The sequence below is a fragment of the Symphalangus syndactylus genome, chromosome 23, assembly GCF_028878055.3.
Source record: "Symphalangus syndactylus isolate Jambi chromosome 23, NHGRI_mSymSyn1-v2.1_pri, whole genome shotgun sequence".
Lineage (NCBI taxonomy): Eukaryota > Metazoa > Chordata > Mammalia > Primates > Hylobatidae > Symphalangus > Symphalangus syndactylus.
The window spans coordinates 44,100,427-44,127,926 of record NC_072445.2 but is presented as its reverse complement, the minus strand read 5'-3'; the positions used below and the strand labels follow the sequence as shown (position 1 = coordinate 44,127,926).

Below are 27,500 nucleotides of genomic sequence, written 5' to 3'. Positions count from 1 at the left end.
TGCCTCAGCCTCCCGAGTAGCTGGGATTACAGGCGCGCACTACCACGCCCAGCTAACTTTGTATTTTTAGTAGAGACGGGGTTTCGCCATGTCGGCCAGGCTGGTCTCAAACTCCTGGCCTCAAGTGATTTCCCCCCTCCCGCCGCCCTCCCGCCCCCGCCTCGGCCTCCCACCAGCCTGGCCTAATAAGCACTTTTTTAAAGTTTTATCATTTTAATTGAATATTTCAGGCTTTAAATAGGAAAGGGAATGAGATAATTTTTTTTCGTTTTTCCAGGTTGCTGAACAAAATGATTACCAGAAAGAAATCAACATTTAGCTTTAATTTTTGATGCTACAAGACCCCTCTGGAGACAGTGTTCACGCAGTATCTGGAGAGTGTTGTTTAGGCTCCTGCTTCCTCACCCAGTCCCCTCCAACAATACTGTTGGTCCATTGTGCTTCCCACTGTCCTTAGTCCATCTCATCCATGAATAGGCCATCAGCTCCCCCAGACCAGCAGCGGTGGGCTTTCCTTTGAAATCTGGAGGGTCTGGAGGGCTGCACAAACTTCCCTTGACTTAGTTATCTCAGAGCATTGTGGTGGAAAAGAAACATCCCATGCAAGTGGACAGCACTAGGTTGTGAACTGGAAGGAAGGTTGGAAAGGAGAGATACCCATTACACATTTCGCTTTCTTGAACTCAGCAGCAGAGAGAATGATGAAATCAATAGCTTGAGAGAGCTAGGAAATTTTAGGGCCATGTTTGTATGTGTGTATGTACCTATTGTTAACAAATTGGTAATAGATCATAAATATATCTAATATTAACCTTTTTTCTGATTGTCACCCATACAAAAAAAATTTCTCCTAATTGCTGATTATAAATAATAAACTAAAATCTACAGATTTTTATGTTTTTTAAGACTCTTTTCATCCATAAAAGGTCCCTGGTCTTTCTTTTGTGGATATTATTTTTTAAAATTGATAGACATTATTTTTTAGAGAAGTTCTGGGTTTAAAGAAAAATTGATCAGAATAGATAGATTTTCCACAAACTCCATCACTCTCCCTCTCTTACGATTCCCCTATTATTAACATCTTGCATCAGTGTGGTGCATTTGTTACAACTGGTAAACCAATAATTATTAATACATTGTTGTTAACTGAAGTCCACAGTTTACATTACAGTTTGCTCTTTGTGTTATACATCCTGGGGTTTTTTTTTTTTTTTTTTTTTTTAACAAATGTGTAATGACATATATTTACCCTTATAGTATCATAAAGAGTTAATACCAGTTAATTGTTGAAGGAACTGGGCCTTTTATCCTTAGAAACACCTCTATGTTGTATTTATTTCATTGTATCTATTTCCTGCCCCTTGACATGTTTCTTAATCTACTCTATTTCTTGTAAACTGGTAGTTACAAGTAGAGGCTCATTTAGATTCAGCTTCAAATCTTTTAACAAGACAATCTGATAGGTGGGCTTGTGCACTTTCCATTGCTTCGCTTTATGAGGTACATAATGTCTGGTTCTCCAACTTTTAGTCACCAATATTAGCACTAATGTGTGGTTCACCTGCCATTCATAAATACATGTATATATAACTCATCTATTTATGTGTTGATAAATAAAATGATACACAAAAATTAGAAAATAACATTGAAAGAATGAACATAAAAGTAAACAAGAAGAGATTAATTCTCGAATGCACAGTTTAGAAAAGAATCAAAAGTATATCTTCCAGCTCCTTAGAATATAATGAAAATGGGGGCTTATAATGACATGTTTCTAAGGATTCTGTAGAAACTTCTTTCTCATTTTAAATTATACCTTTTAATACCCAAGTTACAAAGCATTAGAAGAAGTCAGTACATCAAATATAAGAAGTAAGAAAAAGAAGAAGCAGAAGCAGAAGAAGCAGAAGCAGAAGAAAGAAGAGGAAGAAGAAGAAGAAGAAGAAGAAGAAGAAGAAGAAGAAGAAGAAGAAGAAGAAGAAGAAGAAGAAGAAGAAGAAAAAGAAGAGGCAGCAGTAGCCCAAAAGAAAACCAGAAAATAGAATGGTGAAGGAGACACAGGAATTAACTAGAAAATTGCAAAATCTGCTTGGTCATTTGAAAACAAATGGAAAATTATCAGTCAAATGTCGATAATAATAATAATAATAAGGGGATATGGAGAAAGCACAAAGAAAAACCGAACTACATTAGTGAATGCTACTATTAAGATTTTAGAAATGTGGCAGGATAATTTTTTTAAGTATTGCTTTGTGTTTGATCTCCCGGTTTCCTTATACTACCCACCTCATCTGTTCAAGGCAGTAACCGTATTTTATAGGACTTTAACTCTACACATGGTGATGAAGTGAGTTAAACACATTCTACACAGACCGTGTTTCGGTACTCAGGAAGCTCCCATTCTAGGGGAGAGAAAAACAAACCAATAATTCAAAGACATACTTTCCGGAGGAGACGATATTTGTGAAGATGTAATAGGAACTGAGAGATCGTGTGGGCATCATTTTAGCTGTACTTGTCTAAAGACGGGAAATTTGCACTGAGACCTGAGTACCTAGAAGCGCCAAACCTGCGGCAAGAGTGGCAAAGAAGGGAGGCTGGAAGCAGGGGCAACAAGACTCTTATACGGGGATCAATAAAACACGGGCTCTAGGGAGGCGGCAGGTTCCTCTGATCTTCTCCCAGGTAAGAAGCACCGATATCGTCAACAGGAGAAACAACGGGGAACACAGACTAAGAGACATAAACCAGACAAGAAACTGGAGAATGCGGGCGTCGATCCCGCTACCTCTCGCATGCTAAGCGAGCGCTCTACCGCCTGAGCTAATTCCCCACTGGGGAAACACTGCACCCCACCCATTTTCCTGGGTATTAGGAGCCTGCCGGTACTTTGGGTCGCCAAACCCCTGGCAGGACAAGATTGAGGGAGGAGCTTCTCAGATACTGCCTTGAGCAAAGTTCTATGAGCCTGACAGTGCGAAGAATAGGGATTTCCAAAGAAGATCATGAGGGAGACCTCTCTCCTCACTTTCCAATTTCGCCTTCTTCATCTCTCGGAAGTAGAGAGCACATTCCGGATGGAGAAGCACCACCCGGAACTGCCTGGCTTGCGGGCACAGCTATTCCAGCCCGCTCTAGAGTTGTGATCGTCACCTGCTCCTTGCCGGCACCGCCTCCCGGAAGTGGTGGGGCAGGTTCTCCCAGCCCCAGAGCTTCACGCCATATAGCCGCATCTTCAATAGCACTTCCCTCCTGTAGGACTCAGAAAGTGATGGAGAACCTTGGAGGAGTTGAGAAAGAGAAAGCTTGAGAATTTTCATCTCAATCTGTGGATTCATTCCTGAAGCACTTCTTCAGCACCAGGCACAGTGGATGAGGCCAATGATCCACATAGAAACTGCCACAACAATAACGAGTAATAGTACTGTGCAACTGTCGTCTAGGCCAGATACCATGGGTAGCCTAGGGATTAAAAGGAACTGGAGAATGCAGGTGTCGATCCTGCTACCTCTTGCATGCTAAGCAAGCGCTCTACCGCTTGAGCTAATCCCCCACACTACACTTGTCTTTTCTGCCAATTTTTATAACCGGGGCACAAATATCGTCCCATGTCCCACTTAAGTTTCCAGGTTTTCAAACACCTCCGGAAACTTCCCTACCAAGGCGAAGCCAGGAGTGAAGCTTCTGGGACACAGCCTCAGACCTGGAAGGCAGTGACCATCCTCTGCTTTTTCAATCTGAGTCGGGATCCTGAGAAAGAGAGAAAAGATCTCACTAGGAAAGCTCTAGTTCTAATCTGATTTCACTCTCCCATTAGATGAAAGAGAAGGAAGTACCGTCCCTAATTAGCAGTTACCTCAAATGCTCTGCTGAATGCATCACTTCTTAAGAACACAAACCTGGAAATAAACCCAAGTATCTTTTCATCGACTGATCCTTCAAGTAACTTATCTTTATCTAATATCTGTGTTACTAATTGTTTCTCCATTCAGGGGAGTTGAGATCTGTTGTTACCTATTAATCCTTGATAGATTTAATTTGCATTTTTGTACTGATTAATGTTGTTGAACATCTTTTAGAGTGCCTATTGACATATAAGCATCTTATTTTGTGAAATGCCTGCTCAAGGTTTTTCCCCTTATCCTTATTGAGTGTTTGTATCACTGAGTTCTAAAATGTGTTTTATATTCTCCGTAAAAGTCCTTTGTTATATATATGTGTATCTATAACACATATGATGTATAACAACTATGTGTGCACATAAAATATATTAAATTTCTTTTCAAGTCTATGTCTTGCCTTTTCATTTTCTTAATACTGTCTTTCAAAGAAAAACATTTTAATATTTTATAAAATCCAATGTATCTTTTTTTGTAAGGGCTCGTGCTTTTCTGGTCCCTTCTGAAAAAGCTTTGGCTACATCAAATATGTGTAGACTTCTTTTCTTCTTTTCTTCTACAAGTTTGGTATCTTTAACGTTAAGCTTTACGTATATAAACCATTTTGATTTAATTGTTGTATAGGATGTGAGGTAAGGGTAGGGAATCATTTTTTCCATACTCAGTTGCCTGGGACCATTTGTTTAAAAAACTCATTAAATAACATTTTACCTCTGTCATAAATCAGTTGACCACATACGTTGGTCTATTTCTGGACTATCTATTCTATTCCATCAATCTGTGTAAGTATCCTTGAGACAATACCACATTATTTTGATTACCTTAGCTTTATAATAAGTCTTGACATCACTTGGTGTAAGTCCTCCAACTTTGTTTTTCTTTTCCTAATTATTTAGGTTACTCTAGGTCCTTCAGAATAAGCTTGTCAATTTCTGTAAAAACAAACAAACAAACAAAACAAAACAAAACAAAATCTCCTGCTGGGATATTTGTTGGGATTGTAGTAAATCTATAGATCAACTCAGAGGAAAAAAAAAGATATCTTAATAATATTACATTTTTCAATCTGTCAATATGGCAAACACCACCAATTATTCAGGTTTTCCTGAGTTTTTCTCAGCCATCTTTTGTAGATTTCTAGGTACAAGTCTTGTGCACATTGACAAGTCTATCTCTAAATATTTCATTTGTTTTAAACCTATTGAAAATGGTAATTTGATTTTGCATTTTTGTTGATGCTAGTACATAGAAATACAATTAATTTTTGTATATTGTAATCTGTGACATAGCTGCATTTACTTATAATGCTTGTTTTTGTAGATGCATTAGGATTTTTTGTGTATCTGATCATGTTGTGTGCAAATGAATATATTTTTCTTATTCTAAAGTGAGTATGCCATTTATTCTTCATTCATGCGTTCCTTACTTTCTGGCACTAGCTAGGACTTTCAGTAAAATGTAGAAGAAGTAAGAACAGATATTTTGCACTTTTCTCCAATATTAAAGGGTACATATTTATTGTTCCACTATTAACTATGTTGCTAGTTGTAGGAATTTCTTAAATGCCCATTATTCATCTGAGGAATTTTCCTTCTATTCTTAGTTTACTGAGATATTTTTTAAACACCACGAATGAATGGCAAATTTGGTCCAATATTTCTTCTGCATCTAGTGAGATGATTACGTGTGTTTTTTGTTTTGTTAATGTGGTATGTTACATTTAATTGACTTTTCAGTGCTTAACTAATTTTTTATTCCCAAGGCAATCTCCCCTAACTCATGGTGCATTATGCTTTATACATAACGCTGGATTCAATTTGTTAATATTTTAATTCAGTATCTGTTGGTAAATATGTCAGAGAAGGGTCTCCAAGTGTGGAACGCGCCGCTTTCACAGCTCAAAGAAACATGGTGAGCACAGTGCTCCCTTCTAAGTGTCGGGAGCTTCCGAGATGCAACAGTGAGTCTTTACTTTGGAGGAAATGTCTCAGAATTTCACAGATCCTAAAAACTTTCATTCACGAACCAGGTCGATGAATGGTTTCTGTGTTTCTATCCCACCCTCTGGAGCATGCGGGGCTTAACAAAATCTGCAACTTATTTGACACTTCTTGCTCATTGAAGATTTAAATGATACTATCAATACAGTGTACTAATGTTTTGCTGATAGTCCGGACAGTTCAATTCTCTTTGGAGTAGATTATGAAAAATTGGGGGACTTGATATACCTCTGGAGTAAGAACATAAACGCATACTTTTGTCTATACCATGGGAATATGAACTGTTTCTGTTCTTTCTTCCTGAGAGCAATAGAAAAAAATGCATTCCCCAAATCAAAGACTGCATGCCAAAGACCATGCAATTTTTGCTTCTATGTTCATATTGTTTATAACATGATTAATTTATTAACTTTACATTCCAATTCTATTTTCTTATGTAGTCAAGTAAAAAGTGTTAATTATGATAAATTCTGCACTATGGCACTGCTAATATTGCAACCTATATTTCAGACTTCGTTTTAGCGACAGAAGAAAGAATACCCTCATCAATTTGTCATGTCTTCGGAAGAAGGGACGTGGGTTTGTAGTGGAAGTCATGACTTTTTCCGCCTGAATATTAATTAGCAGAAGCATGTTCCATTTCTTTATATAGACCCACTCTTAGAATCAAGGGGAACTGAGTGAAAAAGATACTTGCCTTTATATTTCTCTTATCAAACTAACCATTCTTGAATCTACCCTTATCACTTTTCTCCCAGGACCTCCTAGTGGAAGAAACTGTGAAAATGGCTGGTGTCACTTCAGACGCAAAAGGAAAAGTGGCACATCATGTTCAGAATCTGATTAAACAGAGTGTCAGTAATTATTACCTCTGCTTAAAGGATTCAGAGCTGAGTGTGTTCAGCTACCTCCCTGACTAATGGCATCATGCAGGTGTACTTAGAAGTAAATTTAAAACTCCCCCTTACTTTAGGATCACAAATCTCCTAGAGTAATCGCAGGAGTGATTGGGAAAGAGCAGTCTACCCTGAGGAGGTCAGATGGAGATCAAGTGAATCCTGTAGAATAGAAGTAGTGTCATATGACAAAAATGCAAATCCAACACTACTACGTCTTGGATTTCTTCTTTGTTTCCTTGATTAATTTTCTTGCTTCCCTCCAAAAATCATAGCATAAAGCAAATTGGTGTTCTACCTATTGCTTTCCACTTTACTCAGCTTTCATCTGGTGTCTGTGTGATTATGTCTCCATTAGAGACTGAGACCTGTTATTACCTATTACATCCCTTCATTCCAGGATGTGGAACTAATTAGATAAGTTTCACATCGTTGAATTTAGTGGTTATTTTAGAGGTAATTAGATAGTTAAATTTAACACTTTTGGCTCCACATAATGATGGAGTGCAAACATCTATTTATTTATAAATATCCATAGACAGGGATCAGAATCAACATTTAGAAGACCCACTCCCTCAAAAAAAAGGCGACCAAGAAAACGAATTGATTCCACTACCTTGGATTTATTAAATTTGCTGAGCAAAGAGCCCCGCCTCTATGGAGTCCCAGTACCGCCTAAAACAAGGGTGAGTCAGAGACCAGAATTTAAAGGGTTTGGGGACTGGAGCTATTCATAGGACAGTTTTAGGGGGAAAGTTAGTAAGGTCCTTCTCAGGAGGGACTGGACAGAATTTCTTTTCTCTTCTTTCCTTTCTTTTTTTTTTTTTTTGAGACGGAGTCTTGCTCTGTCGTCCCGGCTGGAGTGCAGTGGCGCGATCTCGGCTCACTGCAAGCTCCGCCTCCCGGGTTCAAGCCATTCTTCTGCCTCAGCCTCCCGAGTAGCTGGGACAACAGGCGCCCGCCACCTCGCCCGGCTAATTTTTTTTTGTATTTTTAGTAGAGACGGAGTTTCACCGTGTTAGCCAGGATGGTCTCGATCTCCTGACCTTGTGATCCGCCCGCCGCGGCCTCCGAAAGTGCTGGGATTACAGACGTGAGCCACCGCGCACGGCCAGAATTTCTAAACGAGGCGAATCATAGGTTTATTCAGTGGAACTTAGCTGCTGGAACATGAAGATCTGCGCAGAGTTGCTGGATCCGTTTGGCTTTGGTCTTATCTTGGATCATCGGGTCTGAGTAAGCTGGTGTTAAAACAATTTGAGCTTAGTGTGGCATGGCAGGGTTTGTAGACTTGTCCTGTGCTGCAAGTCACAGGGCTTTTGCAACTTCTCTGTTTGTTCATTTCTCAATTTGCCCTCTTTCCTCACCAACAGGACTGCCCAAGAGATCAACTTACAGTATAGCTACTGGAACTTAGCTCTGAAAAGGCCCTCTGCAAATCTAGAACAGTTGCTTTTTTTTTTCCAAATAAGAAAGTTGAGGAGCAAAACGACGTGTCTAACGTCACACATTGAGCTAAAGACAGATGGGATCTGACATGCGTTTGTCAGTAACAGTGCTAGCACAAATACAACTCTTGTTAAAATCGTAGGGATTTTGTGTCGTGAGACACTGAGGACTCAGCTGATCTCGGTGTTCAGTTGTGCGTGGTTTTGGATTTGCGCCTCGCCCTTGGGCAAGTGCAGAATCCTGGGGTTATACAAAGCGCATGACAGTTAACCCCTTTGTCCCAGTCCGCAGAATGAGAGCTCAGAGCCCGGCCACGGGAAGTTGGGTTATATAGGCAGGAAAATCAAGGAACCCAGGTATGAGCAGCGGCGTTTGTGACGCGGAGAGAGCTCCTATCCCTGCCGTCCGTCTACGTCTCAGGCTTGGCCCCTGGCGTGCAGAAAACCGCATCTCCCGAAATCCCAGAAAGTAAACGTCGCCCAGGTACTCGCTCTCTTGTCATTCTCCGGGACGTAAAAGACTCAGGGTCTCTTCACGGATCACCGAAACCGCCTTCTCCGAGGCCTCCAGGGTGACTAAAGAGAGGGTGGGTGTTCTGTGTTCTCCCGCCGGTGTGTTCCTCTTCACGTCCAGCCGCTTGTGTCCGTGCCCGCTAGGGTCTCGGGAGTTTTTATAGGCACAGGATGGGGGCGTGGCGGGCCAGGGTGGTCTTGGGAAATGCAACATTTGGGCGCGGAGGAAGGAGAGCCCGTCCTCACCTAGGTCCATGGGCACAGGCCCGGCGGTGGAGCCCTGCTCCCCTCCCGTGTCAGTACCGCGGTTAGTGCTCTGCTTTACGGCCGCAGCAATCTCAGACACTTTCGGAGCGTGTTTTTTTTTCTTGTCCTTTCGCTCCCCTTTTCGGGCGCCAGCTTTCAAACCAGACCAAAAGTGTGTTTTTCCCCCATTATCTCCCAGCCTTCTTTCCTTTTCGCCTCTACTCAAGGCTGTGTCCACAATTAAGCTTTCAGGAGGAGGAGGCCTCCAGCTGCCTCAAGGAAGGGCATTTCTCGCAATGCAAAGTGCGGAAGAGGGGAGCCATACCGAGTGAAGGATTAACCAGAGTCGGTTTGCATAGAGGCGGCAATGGATAGAATTTCAGAAATGAGGCGGAAAGACAGGCCAGCCCCGCGAAAGATGGATTGGAGAGAGGTGAGAATCTAGTTCAAAAGCCGGGAGAAGGAACAGGACATTAGCACAATAGTCTAGGCAGAGAGGTGGACCATCTGTAATACGGCAAGGGGGTTGGTTGAGACTTCCTTTATTCAATTATTCGAAACTTACCTATTGAGCTATTTATTAGTCCCTGGGTACTGTGGGTGTTCCTGCGTATTCAACCACCTTGTCGACGCTGCAAGACGCGGCCCCATTTACCCAGGACCCAAAGAACTTCCAAAAATGAATCCGAGGAACAGCTGTTTCTCCACTGGAGAAGTGGGCAGCCAGGCGGAAACACGCAGGGAAATAGTTCTCTTTGGGACAGCAGGCATCAACCTCGTAAGACCCAGCGATCAGCAGGGCTCCCGGAGAGTGTTTCTTAATCTAAAGGTCATGAGTCGGGCTTCAAAGTTGTCTTGTCGTGCGTAAAATACCAATGGACTTATACCTGTTTCATCGAGAAGGAACACAATGCGAACACAAAGACTGTAATGGAAAGTATTTCTCTAAAGTGTCCTTTTCAGATAGAAATATGAGAGTGTTTTCCTGAGTTTGCTAAAAATGGGGTGGGGTAGGGATCAAATACTCACTTTTGGGAAACATGGGCGAATACAGTGGGAATCGTGCTAGAAGTTACGAGCAGAGGAGCCTGGGTGGAGACTTATATTGGCCTTGACGTCCCGTGGAAAGGAACTGGCGGTAATTCCTTCCGTTTTCCGTCAGTTTCTTCACGGGTCGCTCAGAAGCTACGGAAGCAAAGTAGAAAGGAGTGATACGGACAGGCCACAGTACCGGCGGACAGTGATGGCGTCACTAAAACCCCTTGTCATGAAACACTGAAGCAGGTGACATTTGAACTTTCCTTCCGCAGAATTGTATTTTAACTGAAATTTCAGGGTTAGAAGAAATTTGCCGAGGATCCTAAACAGGTCAGCAAAGATCGTAGGTTCTTTCCAGCTCCAAGAACTTCAGAAAAGTTTCTTAGGTGATTGGAATAACGTTCGCCGTTAAACTTCTCAAGAGAGGTAAGGTCCCTCGCTCCCAGCGGGGCCGGTTAGCTCAGTTGGTTAGAGCGTGGTGCTAATAACGCCAAGGTCGCGGGTTCGATCCCCGTACTGGCCACACGTGGCTTTTTCGTGTTTATCTTACAGTAGTAATTGTGTGCAGTGATATCGAAAGTCACGGGAAACAAGAAAGTAAATGGATATATACCGAGAAATCTTGATGGGACGTAGTTCGCCGAATCGTAGGGTTGTTTTGCAGTTTAGTGTTCCTGCCAGAGCAGATGATGAAGAGAGCTGAGATCCCAGAAGGAAATTGAAATCCGGGAGGAACGCGAAAAACAGAGACGGAAACAAGGACCTGGGCTCTTCATTCTTTTACGATTTCCAAAGTGTACAAATCTTTCCCTGTCGTGACTAACTCCTGATACGGGCTTTCCTAACTGTGCATCTGCTTACTTCCCGCAGACCTGTCCTTGGCTTGTGCAGGGTAAGTAAAGCCTCTCAAGAATTCCCATTTTTCATTTCTGTTTCCTCTCTTTTAGCTTCCCACACTCAACTCTAGAGATACTGGACTTAAGGAAATGTCCCCATGGAACGCTGAGCCTTTCATCTCCTCTTTGCTCGTCTCACGGCTTTGTTAGACACGAAACCATCTTCTGGAAAATGTCTTCCCTGACACCTCTCCTAGTTTTCTGAGTTTGGGTTGCTTTCCTCCCAGCACTCACGGAGATCCAGGTACACGTTTGTTTCAGCGGCATTCACCATGTTGGGATTGTCTGTTGCTTGGCCATCTTCTCCATGAGATCATAAGCTTCTTGGGGGTAGGATGCTTATTGCTAAATACTTTTAAAAGTCTGCACGAGCCAATGAAGAGTGAAGGATAGGTGTGCAGGCATGATGGAAAGAGTGTCTTGTGGTCCAAATGGGCTTCACGGGTCTGTAGAATCCATGCTATCCCAACATAGTGCATTTTGGTCAGATGAACAATAGGCGACACTATCTGGTGATTGGTTCCATTTCACTGAATGTACCTCTAAGGCTCTGAGTGGCTCTATATGCCCCTAGGATTGGACAGTGGTAAAGGACAGAGCATGCGCAATAGATCCAAAGTCAGGAAAGCTCTGAAGTGTTAAACTTTGCTGAGGCTGAGAGACAGGAATGAACCCTCTTCCGCGATGGGAATTTCTACTCCACTGATCGACAGTAAATAAAACAGTGAACCAATGCACTTCAAACCTGTATTTTCTATTACATTAATGTGATTGGTTTTGACATTTTCAAAATTCAAGTGATCAGAATGATTTAGAACTAATGTTTACAAAACTATAATTTAGGAACTCCTTAGCTGTAAGCAGAGACATACACACACAGAATAAAGAGAGTGATATGCCCTTTACTTCAGTGTCATGTATGACACTGGGGTAATAATACTTGGGGAAGCTGAAAAACTATATTGACCGACTTACGTAAAATTAAGAAACACTCAGTATAATTCCTAGCACATAGTGCTGAAAACCTCCTTGTATGTGGAACATTGTTCACCTTTAAGGAAAATGCTTTCAAGGTCTGAGGAGAGATATTAACGCATTTCTGTTGCTACTGGCTGTTTTGCTCATGTAGTTGTAGCAACAAGCTTCTGTGAACATAAAAGTGAAATAACGCTTAAAAAACAAAATAGATGGTGGAGGAACACAATAGGGATGCATAGCAAGGTATGATTTTCTAGGCAAAAATTGAGTTGTACAAAAGAATGTAGTAAAGGATTTATGCCTGATTCTTTTTTGTATTCCCTTTGAAGCTTATTTAGCTTATATTCCAAGGCCTCAATGGTCATTCTTCTCCCAACAAGACTGTTTCTCTGTACCACGAACATTCTGGTCAGATTCTCTGCTTAAGCATCTTGACCTCTTGAGCACTCATCTTTGTACTGAGACCCCGATATATGCCCAAATGATGCCCTTCCATAGGAAGGTTTCTTGTTTCGCCCAAAGAGCAATCAATTTTTCAAGCAATTTAGGGCTCTTTCCTCACCCAGGGTCTATGTGAAACCTTAGAGGGAAGCCTGTTCTTTCCAGGAAAAGAATCCCGGTGGGTTCTAACCTCAACCTGTAAATCCACTAAGCAAGCTCCTACTGAACACCTATGATGCAAGCTCAATCCAAGAGGCCAGCAGTCCGCAGGGGGAAGGCAACCAAAGCAAGAGGTAATGCTTATGCTTACCGAGCAGTTCTTATTGATCAGATCCCTCTCTAGGTGCTGGGATCCAGCCAGAGAATCCCACAGTCCTCATTTCCCACGTGAAGAAAGACGATTGAAGGAAGGAGCAGGAGTGGGGAGGGGGGAGGGGGTGGAGGGTGGGTAAAGGATGTCTTCAAGGTGACAACTTCTCAGATTCCGCTCCCAAGAGCTTCTGAATGGGCCATCTCCACACTCCCAAGTCCCTTACTGCCTATGGATTCCTTCCCAGTAGACATTGTCACATAACATCTTAGGTATTTTTCTTGTTTGCTTCTGATCTGTTTCTCCTCACCCCTATCAACTAGAAAGTAGTTTCACAAAGGTGAAGAATATATGCGTTTTTTCACTGTTGAACGGCTGTACCCCGAACAGTCTCTTAACAAGATATGTGCTCGAGAAATACATGTAAGATAAAAGAATAAATGACTTCACCCACTCACCTCATAATTACAATTGGGTAACCTTGAGAGCAGGAAGTTGGACGAAAAATTTCCCGTTTCTTCCATCAGCTAGTGAGAAAGACCAATTATATGATATAGCTTACAGTTCCTTCTGTAATCTATATCCCTTTACCATTCATTTTACTCAAACCACTGAGAAGCCAAAACAAACAAACAAACAAACAAAACACCAAAAAACCTAAATCACTTTTCCATTCTAAGCTAATGTTGAGTCAGTCTTCAAATTGTTATCTCATAGCATTTGCATTTCATTATTTAGTGCACCCATTTTGTTTCCCTCAACTGAAATAGCAGCAAAAACTGTATCCTCTCTGATGTTCAAACTCAAAACCTTCAGATTAGGAGATTCATGAGTGGCCTGCTGCAGAAAGAGGGCGGTTCTCACCCAAGAGTTGACATCCCACATGCTATTTTCCCAAGCACTGCTGCTTTATCAGTTCCTAACTTTCAAAGAACACAATCAGTGGTGCTTGGAAATCACTCTTTATCAGCCAATCCTGCACCCAAAGAATTTTATCCTCAGGACAGGTGGAATCTACCCATTTCTAGTATTCACCTAACAAGGCGACCATCTTGAGGCAAGAGGCCAAGAACAATTGTACCTGTTTTGCTGACTTTTTTCCTCTTGTGGCCCAGTGATCTGACTTCTCCCTCCTTCAGAGATCTTAGTCACTCTTACACCTCCTATGGTCTCCTTTTTTGAAAAGACACACAGGACTTGTTCAGTCCATAATAGTTCACTGACTGACCAACTGAACGAATGAAGGAATGAAAAAATAGTCTTTAAGGGTGTCTCCTGTCCATACTACTGTGTCTTACTCTCTATCTCCACTTGCATCTACATGACTGGAGACAATCCTGCTACAAAAAGCGTAAAGCAAATCTTGTATGCCATTAATTATACTAAGAGATTTATTGAATTTACTTCATATAGTCCAATAGAGTTTCACCAACAAAACTATGTGTCCTAATCTGCACTTTCTAGAAGTAATGGAACCTCAGAGAAGTTTTGTTTCCAAGGTGCCAGAGCTGCTAAGTGTCAAAGCTTGAACTGAGAAGATGTTTTAGATTTTAAAACGTGATTCTTTCTCTGCTCCAGTTCACAGTCTTACTCCCTACTCCTCTCCACAGCACCCCATTCATTCACACACCAAATATCTCATTCCCCAAATCCCCTTCACTCACCTTTTGGGCTTTGTTTCCAAGTCAACTTTTGACACATTTTTCTCCTTCAAGCCCCACATCCAGTGATTTGTCAAATAGTAAACATTATTCCTGCACAACGTTTTTGAATCTGTCAATTCCTTTCCATTGATTCAGTACACATTCACAGGGAAGATGCTCTGTGTCAGACACTGTAGTAAGTGCAGGAGATTCTAAAGATTCAAGCAGCCCAGACCTCAAGAGAAGGCAGGACAAATATGGAGAAGGGAAGATCCACGTCCAGTTTTACGATTTCAGTCTCTGTGTCGTGTCATTTACAGCTAAATAACCCTTCCAAAAATGTCAGTTTCGATATATCACTCTTTTGCACTCTGAACATTCCTGATTTCCTAGTTATAACATGATCTTGTTTTTCTTTTAATTTTTTTCTCTTCTTTCTACCCAAATTGTGATTTTGCTTTAGAAAGTTGATTGATTAGATCCATTGCTGTATGGATGTTGTTCAGTTCTCAAATGTGTTTACTGATTTATTGTCTACTGGATCTATCAGTTACTGAGAGGGGAGTGTTAATGTCTGCAAATGTAATCGGATTTTTCTATTTTTATCTGGATTATCCAATTTTGCTTACAGGTTTTGAAGCCCTGTGTCCTTATATGCATTTGGGACATTATTTCTCTGGTGTGTTGACACCTCTAATTGTGTAACAGCCCCCTTTATCCCTGGAAGTTTTCCACAATTTAAAATCTGGTTTGTCTGATTTGAATATATCCACCACAGCTTTCTTTGAGTAATGCCTAAATGACATATCTTTTCCCATTCTTTACTTTCAATATGCTGTATAACTTTTAATCTCACATATAAGTATATTACTAGTGACTTTCCTATAGTCAGCATATTCATTTATAATACATTCTGACAATTTCTGGTTTTCAATTCACTGTTTCAGATCATTTACATTTAATGTTCTTATAGATAAGTTTTTAGATAGATCTGTTGTTTTTCTTTTTGAGATGGAGTCTTGTTCTTGTCACCCAGGCTGGAGTGCAATGGTGCAATCTCCCCTCACTGCAACCTCTGCCTCCCGGGTTCAAGTGATTCTCCTGTCTCAGCCTCCCAAGTAGCTGGGATTACAGGCACCCGGCCCCATGCCTGGCTAATTTTTTGTATTTTTGGTAGAGACAGGGTTTCACCATGTTGGCCAGGCTTGTCTCAAACTCCTGACCTCAGGTGATCCACCCGCCTCGGCCTCCCAAAGTGCTGGGATTACAGGCGTGAGACCCCATGCCCAGCCGATAGATCTACTTTTTAATAATTTATTAATCATTTGCTCCCCTTGTCTTAATTCTTCTATGTTCTTCTTCCTAGTTTATTTTGGTTTATTTAAATCTGGTTCCTAAGTGGTCTAGAGATCACCATATACATATATAACCTTTCGCAGTATACGTAGAATCAATATTTTACCATTCTAGTTGAGTATAGAAACTTCATCAGCAGTTAGGCCCTTTACCTTTACCCTTTTATGTTATGTATGTAGTACATCCAGATACAATGACAACTGCATCAGATAAAGTTACAATTTTTGCTTTCAATCATGAAACATACCTTAAGGAACTCAAGAGAAGAATAATTGTCTGTTATGTCTACCCAGACATTTTCTATTTCTGCTTTCGCTCCTTTACTGATGGTGTCCTGTTTCCTTCTGGTATCATTTTTCTCATCTTAAATCTTTGCTAATTCTTGTCCAGCAGTTCTACTAGCAATGAATTCTCTCAGTTTACCTTCCTGTGAGAGTGTATTTATTTACCTTTAGTCTGAAAGATATTTTTGCTCCACATAGCATTCTGGGTTGACAGGTCTTTTCTTTCGGTATTTAGTAAATGTTTCTCTTGGGCCCCTATGGTTTCTGATGAGAAGTCCACAGAAGTCCATTCAAGTGGCAGTTTCCCTTTTATTTTCATTTGTCTGCCTTCAAGATTTTTACGGTTTTCCTTAGTTTTCAACAGTTTGATTATGATGTGTCTGGGTATGGATTTCTCTGGGTTTAACCTGCTTGACATTTATTGAACTTGTAAAGTCTTTTGATAAACTTGATACGTTTTCAGCCTTTAATTCTTCAAAGTTTTCTTTCTGGAGGACCTCCCTCTCTTCTTCCTGCAGGATTACAAGGATGTAAGTGTTAGATTTTTGTTATTTTTCTGTTTGTCCCGGATGCTCTCTTCATTTGCAAAAACACTCCTTTTTCTCTATTGTTCAGGTTAGGTTGGTACTTTTGCTCTGTTTTCAAGTTCATTGATTTTATTCTGAGTGTCTCAATTTTGTTATTGAAATAACCCACTGAAGCTTTTTTTCTCCTAATAGTTTTGATGAATACATTTTTTAATTTTTAAGTTTAAGATCAGTGTTTAGAGCTTCCAGATACTTGCTAAGACTTCCCAACTTTCCATTCACTTCAAGAGTGTTATCCCTTCATTCATGGAGCATTGTTATCATAACTGTTTAAAAGTATGTGTCAGATGATTGTAACATCTGTGTCTTCTCAGTATTGTTATTTGAGGATTCTCTTTGCCAAGTGAATTAAGATTGTCCTGGTTCTTCATATGCTGAATATTTTGGGGTTGTACTTTGCAATATGTGATGAGACACTGTGTCTTGTTGAAATCTTAAAGATAATATTGCTGTTTTTGTTTTTGCAGGCACGTGATTGCCTCGTGTTCAAGTTCCAATAACCAGCCAGGCTTGTGTGTTGTAGTTTCAAAGTCAATTCTATTTTCAAAGCCTTAACACTGCTATTCAGAGACTCTGGAGTGTGTGCAACCCAGTGGCCAGTGAAGACTGGAAAGTAGGCTGTCACTTAGTTCGATTCTCAGACTCTTTTTAGGTAAGTTGTCTTTGATCAGAGCTACTTATTCACAGCTCACAGGCGCATCCAGGAGTTCACATACAACTTGACAAGTTTGCTCTCCACAGTGTCTTTCCTGGTTACTTGGCAACTCCTAGTTTCGGTCTCCTGATCAGAAAGCTGGGGCTGTATTTACCCGAGTGGCTCTGCCCTGCACTTTCCATAATTATGCTGCATTTAGGACCAAGCTGCAGGAGGAAACAGGGAGAATAGGCGCAACTGGATATGTCCCTTTTTATCACAGCTCCTCAAAGAAACCGAAAACTAATTACACATCGATAGATGTATACTATACCACATAGCAGTAGAATCTTGGTCAACCCCGTATTGTTGCTGCCTTTACATAATGAGCCAAAGAAGTGTCCAGGCTGCTACTGAGATCAGTGTCTAACGTATTGTTTTCTGAGATCGGTGTTTAATACATATTTTTTTCCATTGTAACCTGGAGACCTGAGGTCCGACTAGTAAAACCTGGAGAATGTGGGCATCAATCCCACTACCTCTCACATGCTAAGTGAGCACTCGACCACTTGAGCTACCTCTTCATCTCACAGCATCTTTTTTCATCCGTTGTGGGCAGTCTAGATCACACGCGACTTCAAGGCCTTCACCGCGAAAGCAGGGCTCCACTAAGAGCAGATCTTCTCATTGATGGCCCAGTGCAAGAGTGCAGTGGCTACTTATTCTCTGCGAGGAAGGAGGAGAAAAGGGAACAAAGAGAAAGTCACAAAGGGAAAACTCTGGTGTTGCCAAAATGTCAAGTTTCACATATTCTGAGACGGAAAATGACATGTCCCACAGAAGGACTCTGCCCAGCTAATGTGTCACAGATATCTCAGGATGCTTAAATGATTTTTTTAAAAGAAAAGGGATGGCATTGTCACTTGCTTCTTGTAACTGAGGCTGTGGGATGGTGCAGATTTCTGGAAGGCAAAGAGCTCCTGCTTTTTTCACACCGAGGGACCTTCAGGAGTGAGGCCAGTGTGCCGAGCACTACACTAGGAAATCCCTGGAGAGTGTTTTTCTTACTTACATCTGAGACATGTGTTGTCTTCTTGCTAAGGTGTGTCAGGTAAAAGTTACATATCCAACTGCATGGCAGAACAATAATAACCAAAAAATGCAGATAAGAGGCATAAAGAATAAGAGACCAAGATCATATCAGAGTGAACGAATAAAAAAAATACATTCAGCAATGCAGAGAAAGAGTGGACATAGGGTGGAGAAAACCTAGGGTAGGTATAGGGTGGAATGTTTGTAGGAATTCCTGTGTAAAGAAATATGCCTGTTCAATTTAAGTGGAGTGTGTGTGTGTGTGTGTGTGTGTGTGTGTGTGTGTGTAAAATACACACAGAGGGAAGTAGTGATTGAAAAGCCTGGATGCTTGGAGATATGTTGGGAGAATATTATGAAAGCTAAAGACTCATTGAAAAAATTCCAGGTAGAAATGCAGCATTTTAGGGAGAGGTTTTTAGTTTTAAATGTCAAAGAACTTGAAAATGGAAAAACTGGATCTGGGGAGAAAGAGAAAGAAGCCGTAAAGATATTAAAGGATTGAGATGTATCCACGTTTACTATGTCAGTTCCTGAGGTGAACAGCATGAGTCTTTCTGCAGCTTCAATCCCCTTCACACTTCATGGTGAAGAAAACATCCTCCATGAACACCATAGCATGGATAAAGAGGGAGGTGAGTAAAACAGAAGAAAAAGATTCTGGAGAGTTTATGCAGGAAGGATCTACAGTATTTGTCAAGACATTGGGTGGAGAGATTTGAGGGAGAGGAGACAAAGGCACTGGCAAGTCTTGAGCCCAGTGTGGCAGATACAGAAGAGATTTTGAATTCATATCTGATCGATGCAAGAATAAATCCACTCATTTATCTGTATTTGGTAAATGAATGAATGTTACATTAGTGAGCTGGTGTGAAGAAAACAGATGATAAGACTATGTGCTAGAATAAAGCAAGAGCTTGTGATTTTTTTATTGAGAAAGAAATCTGCTTTCCATATCTGGTTTCCCTCTTTAAAGTTATGTGATCTAAGGAAAATGGTTTAACTGCTCTGAGCTTCAGTGTCATCTGTAACACTGGGGTAATAATACTTGGGGAAGCTGAAAAACTGTATCAACCAACTTACATAAAAATTAATAAACAGTCAGTATAGTTTCTAGCACATAGAGCTGAAAAATTCTTGAACGTGGATTATTGTTCACCTTTAAGGAAAATGCTCTCAAGGTCTAAGGAGAGATATCAGTGCAGTTTTGTTGCCATTGGCTGATTTGCTCATTTATTTTGTAGCAACAAGCTTCTGTGATGGTAAAAGTGAAATAAAATTTATAAAGTAAAATAGATGGTGGAGAAACACAATAGGGATGCATAGTAAGGTATGATTTTCTAGGCAAAATGGATCTGTACAAAAGAATGTAGTAGTAAAGGATTTGTGCCTGATTCTTGTTGTATTATTTTTGAATCTCATTTAGGCTGTATTCTAATTCCCCAGTTGTTGTGATCCTTCTCCCAACAAGATTATTTCTTTGCACCGTGAACATTCTGGTCAGATTCTCTGCTTAACCATCTTGACCACGTGAGCACTCATCTTTGTACTCAGACCCTGATATATGCCCAAATGATGCCCTTCCATAGTGGCGCTTCTTGCTTTGCCCAAAGAGCATTCAATTTTTCAAGCCATTTAGGGCCCTTTCCTCACCCGGGGTCTATATGAAACCTTAGAGGGAAGCCTGTTCTTTCCAGGAAGAGAATCCTGGTGGGTTCTAACCTCAACCTGTAAATCCACTAAGCAAGCTCCTACTGAACACGTATGATGCAAGCTCAATCCAAGAGGCCAGGGAGAAGGCAACCAAAGCAGTAGGTAATGCTTACTGAGCAGTTCCTATTGCCCAGATCCATCTCTAGGTGCTGAGATCCAGCCAGAGAATCCTAGAGTCCTCAGTTCCCATGTAAAGAAAGACTATTGGAAGAAAGGGAAGCTAAGTGATATCTTCAAGGTGACAATTTCCCTGATTCTTCTGCTGAAAAGTGAATGTGTCACCTCCACACTGCCGAGTCCTTTACTGCCTAATGAGTCCCTCCCAGTAGATAACATCACATGACTTCTTGTTTATTTTTCTTTTTTGCTTCCTGTCTGTTTTCTCCCCACTCCCCCCAACATTGACATAGTATCACAAAGGTGACAATATCTGCATTTTATTCACTGTGAATTGCTATACCCAAAACAGTCTCTTAACAAGATACGTGTTGAGAACTATCTGTTGGATGATTAAAAGAATAAAAGACTTCACCCACCCCACCCCGTAATTATGGTTGGATGACCTTCAGAGCAGGCAATTGGAAGTGAAATTTCCCCTGCTTCCCCTGTCAGCTAGAGAGGTAGACATATGACATAGCTTGAAGTTTCCTGTGTAATTTATATGCCTTCGCCACGCCTCGTACTCAAGCGACTGAGAAGCCAAAAGAAGGAAAAAATAAATAAAGACAGAAAGAGAAAGGAAAGGAAAAAAGGAAGGAAGGAAGGAAAGAAGGAAGGAAGGAAGGGAGGAAGGAAGGAAGGAAGGAAGGAAGGAAGAAAGAAAGAAAGAAAGAAAGAAAGAAAGAAAGAAAGAAAGAACAAAGAAAGCTCACTTTTAAATTTTAAGCTAATATTTGGTCTGTCTTGAAATCATTATCTCATAGCATTTTGTGTTCCATTATTTATCGCACTTATTTCATTTCCCTTAATGAAAATAACGGCATAAGCTGTGCCTTGTCTGATGTTCAAACTCAGGACCTTCAGAATATGAGATTGACAGGCGGCCTGCTGCTCTAAGAGAGCAACTCTTCCTAAGAGGCGACATCCAGATTAGTAAATCTCATTTCCCACGCACTGCTGCTTTATCAATTCCTAGCTTTTAAAGAACACAATCAATGCTACTTGGAAATCACTCCTTATCAGCCAATGCTGCACTGGAAGAATTCCCCACTCAGGAAAGGTGGAGTTCACCCGTTTCCAGTATTCACATAATGATAGGACCTTCTGGCTTGAGGGACCAGAAACAATTGTACCTGTCTTGCTGCATTTTTTCCTCTTGTGGCCCAGTCATCTAGCTTTTCCCTTCTTCAGAGATCTTAGTCACTCTTCCTTTCCGTAGTCTCCTTTGTTGATAAGAAACAGAGACGGTGCTCAATTCATGATAGTTCATTGAGTGACCAACTGAATGAATGAAGGAAGAAATAGCCTTCCAAGGTGTCTCCCGTTTATACTACTCTTACTGTGTATCTACACTTGCATCTATAGGACTGGAGACATTCACTCACCAAAAAACACAAACTGAACTTATAATCATATCCTCCCTGTTTTTTCCTCATATTTTAGTGCCATGAATTATACTAGGAGACTTAGGGAATTTACCTGATGTAGTCTGATTGACCTTTGCTAACAAAATTGTCTTAGTATGCACTTTTTAGAAGTAATAAAGAATCAGATAGGCTAAGTGCGTTGTTGTTGTTGTTGTTTGTTGTTTGTTTTTTTTTGTGAGACGGAGTCTGGCTCTGTCGCCCAGGCTGGAGCGCAGTGGCCTGATCTGGGCTCACTGCAAGCTCCGCCTCCCAAGTTCATGCCATTCTCCTACCTCAGCCTCCCGAGTAGCTGGGACTACAGGCACCCGCCACCACGGCCGGCTAATTTTTTTGTGTTTTTTCAGTAGAGATGGGGTTTCACCGTGTTAGCCAGGATGGTCTCTATCTCTTGACCTCCTGATCCGCCTGCCTCGGCCTCCCAAAGTGCTGGGATTACAGGCGTGAGCCACGGCACCCGGCCAAGTGTTCTTTTTTTTTTTTTTTTTTAAGGTGCTTTTTTTTTTTTTTTTTATATCTTTTGACAAATTTGATACATTTTCAGCCATTAATTCTTCAAAGTTTTATCCCACAAAGACCTCTTTGTCCTCTTCTTTTCAGATTACGATAATGTGGATGTTAGATTTGCTATTTTTTATTTGTCCCTGAGCCTCTGTTCATTTACAGAAATACTCCTTTCTCTCTATAGTTCAGATTATGTAGGTATTCTTGTTCTGTTTTCAAGTTCGTTGACTTTTTCTTAGTCATCTGCATTCTATTATTGAGATCATCCAGTTAAGCTTTTCATTTCCCCTAAGAGTTTTGGTTAATACGTTTTTTTTAATTCTTAAGCTTAAAATTGGTGTTTATATTTTCCAGATATTTGCTGAGACTTTCCAACTTTCCATTCACTTCACGAATGTTATCCCCCAATTCTAGGAGCATTGTTATCATAACTGCTCTACTGTATGCGTCAGATGATTTTGACATCTGTGTCCTCTCAGTATTGTTATTCGAGGAGTCTCTTTGCCATGTGAATTAAGATCTCCCTGTTTTTTTCATAATGCTGAATATTTTGGGGCTTGTAACCTGGACTTCTTTGGATTATGTGATGAGACACTGTGTTTTGTTGAAATCTTAAGAATAATGTTGCTATTTTTGTTTTTGCAGGCACAAAATTGCCTTGTATTCAAGTTCCAAGTACCAATCAGCCTTCCATGTGTTGTTGTTTCAAAGATAACTCTATTTGCAAAGCCTTTACACTACTGTTCAGAGATTTCCGGAGTGCGTGCAACTTCAGTGAGGACTGGAAAGTGGGCCATTGTGCAGTTCAGCTCTCAGGCTCTTTGTAGGTAAGTCGTTTGGGATTAGAGCCACTTATTCACAACTGGCAGGTGTGTCCACAAGCTCATGAACAACTTTATGGGTTTGCTTTCTACAGTGTCTGTCCAGGCACATTCTAGTTGCCTGACACATCCTGGTTTCAGTCCCCTGAGCAGAAAGCCGAGGCTGTATTTACCCAGGTGGCTCTGCCCTGCACTTTTCTCGATTGTCTGACGTTTAGGACCAAGCTGCAGGCAGAAATAGGGAGAAAAGAGGAGTTTTATATGTCCCTTGGTTTCACAGCTCCTTGAAGAAACAGCAAATGAGTTACACAGTAGATCTACACTATACTAAATGCCAGGAGGGAGCCATGGCCAGCCCTGTATTGTTGCTGCTCCTATGTCTTGAACCAAAGCAGCATCCTGCTCTCAGATACTAACTTGGGTTTGGATACTTGAGTGTTTGGAGACCCAAGGTCCAAATAATAAAGCTTGGAGAATGTGGGCATCGATCCCACTACCTCTTGCATGCTAAGCAAGCGCTCTGCCACTTGAGCTAATTCCCCACATCAGGGGAACTTTATTGATCCTTAGTAGGTGTCCCGGAACACAGCGGATTTCAGGGCCTTCAGTGGGAAAGCAGGGCTCTACTAAGAGCAGATCTTCTCATTGATGGCCCAGGGCGAGGCGCAGTGGCTACTCATTCTCTGCAAAGAGGGAGGAGAAAGGGAACAAAGAGAAAGTCACAAAGGGAAAACTCGTGCTGCCAAAATGTGAAGTTTAGGGTATTCCGGGACAGAAAAAGGCACATCCCAGCAAAGGAGGCCCTGCTTAGACCTGCCCAGCTAAATTGTCACAGATTTTTAAAAAATGATTAAATGATTAAAAATGATTAAATGATTTTATGTGTGTGTTGTGTGTGTATGTTTATAAAAGTGGGATGGAATTATCACTTTTTCCTTGTAGCTGAGACTGTCTGGGAGTTGTGAGATGGTCCAGATTTCAGGAAGGCAAACAGCTCCTGCTGTTTTCATAACTAGGCCATTTCACCAATGAGGCCAGCATGCTGACCACTTCCCTAGGAAACCCCTGGAGAGTGCTTCTTTCACTTACATCTGAGATATGGGTTGCCTCCTTGCTAAGGTGTGTCATGTACAAGTTACATGTCCAACTATATCTCAGAACAACAACAACAAAATTACAGAGCAGAGCCATAAAGAGTAAGAGACAAGATCATATCAGAGTGTAAGAATATGTAAAATATCGGAGTGTAAGAATCAAAATTGAGCTATGCAGAGAAGGAGTGGAAGTATGGTGGAGAAAACCGGGCTGTTTGTAGGAATTCCTGTGTGAAGAAATAAACCTTTTCAATTTAAGTACAGTGTGTTTGTGTGTGTGTGTGTGTGTGTGTGTGAAATACACATGGAGGGAAGCAGTGATTGAAAATCCTGGCCACTTGGAGATACGTTGGGAGAGTTTTATGAAAACTCCCAAGAGTAATTGAAAAAAATCCCAGGCAGAATGCTTAAATAATTAAAGCAACATGTTAGAGAAAGGTGTTTAGTTTTGAATGTCAGAGCTTGAACATGAGAAAACAGGAACTGGGGAGAAAGGGAAAGAAGTCATAAAGATATTAAAGGATTGAGGTTTATCCACATTTATCGTGCCAGCTCCCGAGGTGGACAGCAGGAGTTTTTCCGCAGTGCCAGTGCCCATCACGCTTCATGCTGCAGAATGCATCCTCCATAAACACCATAGCATGGATGATGACAGAGGTGAATGAAAGGGAAGAAAAAGATTCTGGGGACGTTGTGCAGGAAGGATCTACAGTTTTGGCAAGACATTGGGTGGAGAGATTTCAGGGAGAGGAGACAAAGACACTGGGAAGTCTTGAGCCTAGTGTGGTAGACAGAAAAGAGATTCTGAATTAATAGCTGATGAATGACTCAACTCATTTATTTGTATTTGTTATGTGAATGAATGTTACACAAATGACCTGGTGTGGAGAAAACAGATGGCGAGACTATGTACTACGGTAAAGCAAGGGCTCAAGTTTTTTTGTTTTTGTTTTTTTAATTTAGAAAGAAATCTGCTTTTCACATCTGGTTTTCCTGTTAAAGCTACATGATTTGAGGAAAACAGTTTAACTCCTCTGAGCTTTACTGTCATCTACAAAATTTGAATAATGTTACTGAGGGAAGCTGAAAAGTCATATCAACCAATGTATATAAAGAATAATAAACATTCAGTTCCAGTTTTAATGCATGGTGCTGAAAAGTCCTTGTATGTGGAATATTGTTCACCTTTAAGGAATCTGCTCTCAAGAGCTGACGAGGGACTACTTTAGTGCAGTTCTGTTGTCACTGGCTGTTGTGCTCATTCAGTTGGCACCAACAAGTCTCTGTGAATATAAAAATAAAATAAAGATTGTGGAGGAATAGAATATAAACACATAGTAAGGTGAGATTTGCACAACAGAATATAGTAAAGATTTGTGCCTGATTCTTTTTGCATTCTCTTTGAATCATTTTTAGCCTTTATTCTAAGTCCCCAATTATGGTTACCCTTCTCCCAACAACATTGTTTCTCTTCACCACGGATATTCTGGTCAGGCCCTCTGCTTAACCGTCTTGACCTCCTGAGCACTCTGTTTGTACTGAGACACTGATTTATGTTCAAATGATGCTCTTCCATAGCAGGGCTTCCGGCTTTACACAAACAGCATTCAAATTTGAGGCCATTTAGGGCTTTTTCCTCACCCACTATCTATGTGAAACCTTAGAGGGAAGCCTATTCATTCCACGAAGAGAACGCTGCTGGGTTCTAACCTCAATCTGTAAATTCACTGGGGTAACTGGGGTTAGCTCAGATTAGCAACTGGGGTTAGCTCAGCTACTCCAGAGCTTGCTCTCTGAGAACACATGGTGCTGCTACTTCCCATAAAGGCTGAATAAAAAGAGGCATCTGCAGGCAGAAGAAAGCCCTATGGTAGTTGCTAGAAGATTCTTTCTGACCATTGGCTATCTCTCTGACCTGATGGGAGAAGGGTGACAAAAATTGGAGACTTGAAAAACAGGCAAAAAAAAAAAAAAAAAAAAAAAAAAAATTCAAAGGAATTTTAAAAGAACCATGCACACATTCTTAATTAGATTCTTTTATCCAAATCCATTTTGTCTGGAAAATAATACCTTACTATGTATCTGTATTCTATTCCTCCATAATCTATTTTATTTTATTTTAATTTTACTGTTCACAGGAAGCTGGATGGTAGCTACCAAATGAGCAAATGAGCCATGACAACAGAACTGCACTAAAGTCTCCCATCAGATATTGATACAGTCAAGACCCTCATGAGTGCCTGTGATACAAATTCAGTGTGAGAGGCCAGCTTTCCACAGGGAGAAGGCAACCAAAGCAGTAGCTAATACTGAGCAGTTCCTATTGCCCAGATCCATCTTTAGGTGCTGAGATCCAGCCAGAGAATCCCACAGTCCTCATTTTTCATATGAAGAAACATGTGAGGGATTGACAACCCCAGTCCTCATGTATCATCAGTTTTCCAACGAAGCCAACTAGCCTTCTGTGCAAAAAGCTCTCCTAACCCCCAGTTGCCTTAATAGGTAAAAGTACTCTTATGACAGTGTTAGAAAAACATGGGCACAAGTGTTCCGGCAAGATGACTAGAAGAAGGCGAGACTAAAGTTGTCAAGGTGACGGAGTCCCTGATTGTCCCCCTGAAAGCTGAATGTGCCACCTCCACATTCCCAAACCCTTTACTGCCTACCGATTCCCTCACAGTAGACATCGTCAAATCACTTCTTACATATTTTTGATTGTTTCCTGTCTGTTTCTCCCCGCTCCTCCCAGGTAGGATGTAGTTTCACAATGGTAGGAATATTTGTGCTGTATACACTTTCTCCCCACTCCTCCCAACTAGGATGTAGTTTCACAGAGGTAGGAATGTTTGCATTGTATTCACTCTTGACCCCAAACAGTCTCTTAACAAGATATGTGTTCAGGAAATATTTGTTGGATGATTAAAAGAATAAATGACTTCACCCATCCACCCAATAATTAGTGTTAGGTGACCCTGAGAGCGGGAAGTTGGAAGAGAAATTTCCCCTGCTTCCTGTGTCAGCTAGAAAGACCAATTATATGACATAGCTTGTAGTTTCTGGTGTAATCTACTCTTCTGTTTTCACCACTCATTTTACTCAAACCACTGGAAAGTCGAAAAAACAAGAAAACTTAAATTATGTTTCCGTTTTCTACAAATATTGGGTCAGTCTTGAAATCCTTATCTGCTATAGCATTTGCGTTCCGATATTTAGTGTATCCAACTTCTATGGCAAAAGTGATGCCCTCTCTGAGGTTTGAACTCAGGACCTTCAGATTATGAGACTGACGCTCTGCCAGCTGCACTAAGAGGGCTTAAGATGAAGCCTGGGCAACATCCACTTTGTCGAAGTGTATTTCCCACCGCTTTACGGTTTCAGCTTTCAAAAACCACAATCAATCCTACTTGAAAATTACTGTATCAATCAATGCTGCACTAGGACGATTTCATACCCACGACCAGAGGAGTCTACGCCTTTCCAGTATTTCATAGGACCGTCTGGGTTCTGCGTTACCAGGATCAATT

The 27,500-nt window shown here is 41.0% G+C and overlaps 2 long non-coding RNA genes and 5 other non-coding genes across 10 annotated transcripts; 2 read left to right on the top strand and 5 right to left on the bottom strand.

Moving 5' to 3' along the window:
* Positions 1-304: 304 nt before the first annotated feature.
* Positions 305-10,460, bottom strand: LOC129473589 (uncharacterized). 3 transcript variants are annotated; one of them, XR_008654293.2, is made up of 5 exons: positions 10,032-10,460; positions 4,721-4,831; positions 3,660-3,750; positions 3,154-3,280; positions 305-628 (listed from the first exon to the last, which is right to left on the bottom strand). It is a non-coding gene; the product is annotated as an uncharacterized lncRNA (long non-coding RNA). The 3 variants fall into 3 exon arrangements; XR_008654294.2 differs by lacking the exon at positions 4,721-4,831; XR_010119143.1 differs by lacking the exons at positions 305-628; positions 3,154-3,280; positions 3,660-3,750; positions 4,721-4,831 and adding an exon at positions 7,399-9,889.
* Positions 2,761-2,833, bottom strand: TRNAA-AGC (transfer RNA alanine (anticodon AGC)). The gene has a single exon. It is a non-coding gene; the product is annotated as a tRNA-Ala (tRNA).
* On the bottom strand, positions 3,481-3,553 carry TRNAA-AGC (transfer RNA alanine (anticodon AGC)). The gene has a single exon. It is a non-coding gene; the product is annotated as a tRNA-Ala (tRNA).
* LOC129473592 (uncharacterized) lies at positions 9,262-22,791 on the top strand. Of its 2 annotated transcripts, none has more exons than XR_010119150.1 (5): positions 9,262-9,435; positions 10,988-11,180; positions 12,521-12,648; positions 17,003-17,187; positions 22,707-22,791. It is a non-coding gene; the product is annotated as an uncharacterized lncRNA (long non-coding RNA). The 2 variants fall into 2 exon arrangements; XR_008654298.2 differs by lacking the exon at positions 9,262-9,435 and adding an exon at positions 10,253-10,466.
* On the top strand, positions 10,490-10,563 carry TRNAI-AAU (transfer RNA isoleucine (anticodon AAU)). Its single transcript has one exon. It is a non-coding gene; the product is annotated as a tRNA-Ile (tRNA).
* A 560-nt stretch (positions 22,792-23,351) lies between the features above and the next one.
* Positions 23,352-23,424, bottom strand: TRNAA-AGC (transfer RNA alanine (anticodon AGC)). The gene has a single exon. It is a non-coding gene; the product is annotated as a tRNA-Ala (tRNA).
* Positions 23,425-27,216: 3,792 nt separating this feature from the next.
* Positions 27,217-27,289, bottom strand: TRNAM-CAU (transfer RNA methionine (anticodon CAU)). Its single transcript has one exon. It is a non-coding gene; the product is annotated as a tRNA-Met (tRNA).
* Positions 27,290-27,500: the final 211 nt, after the last annotated feature.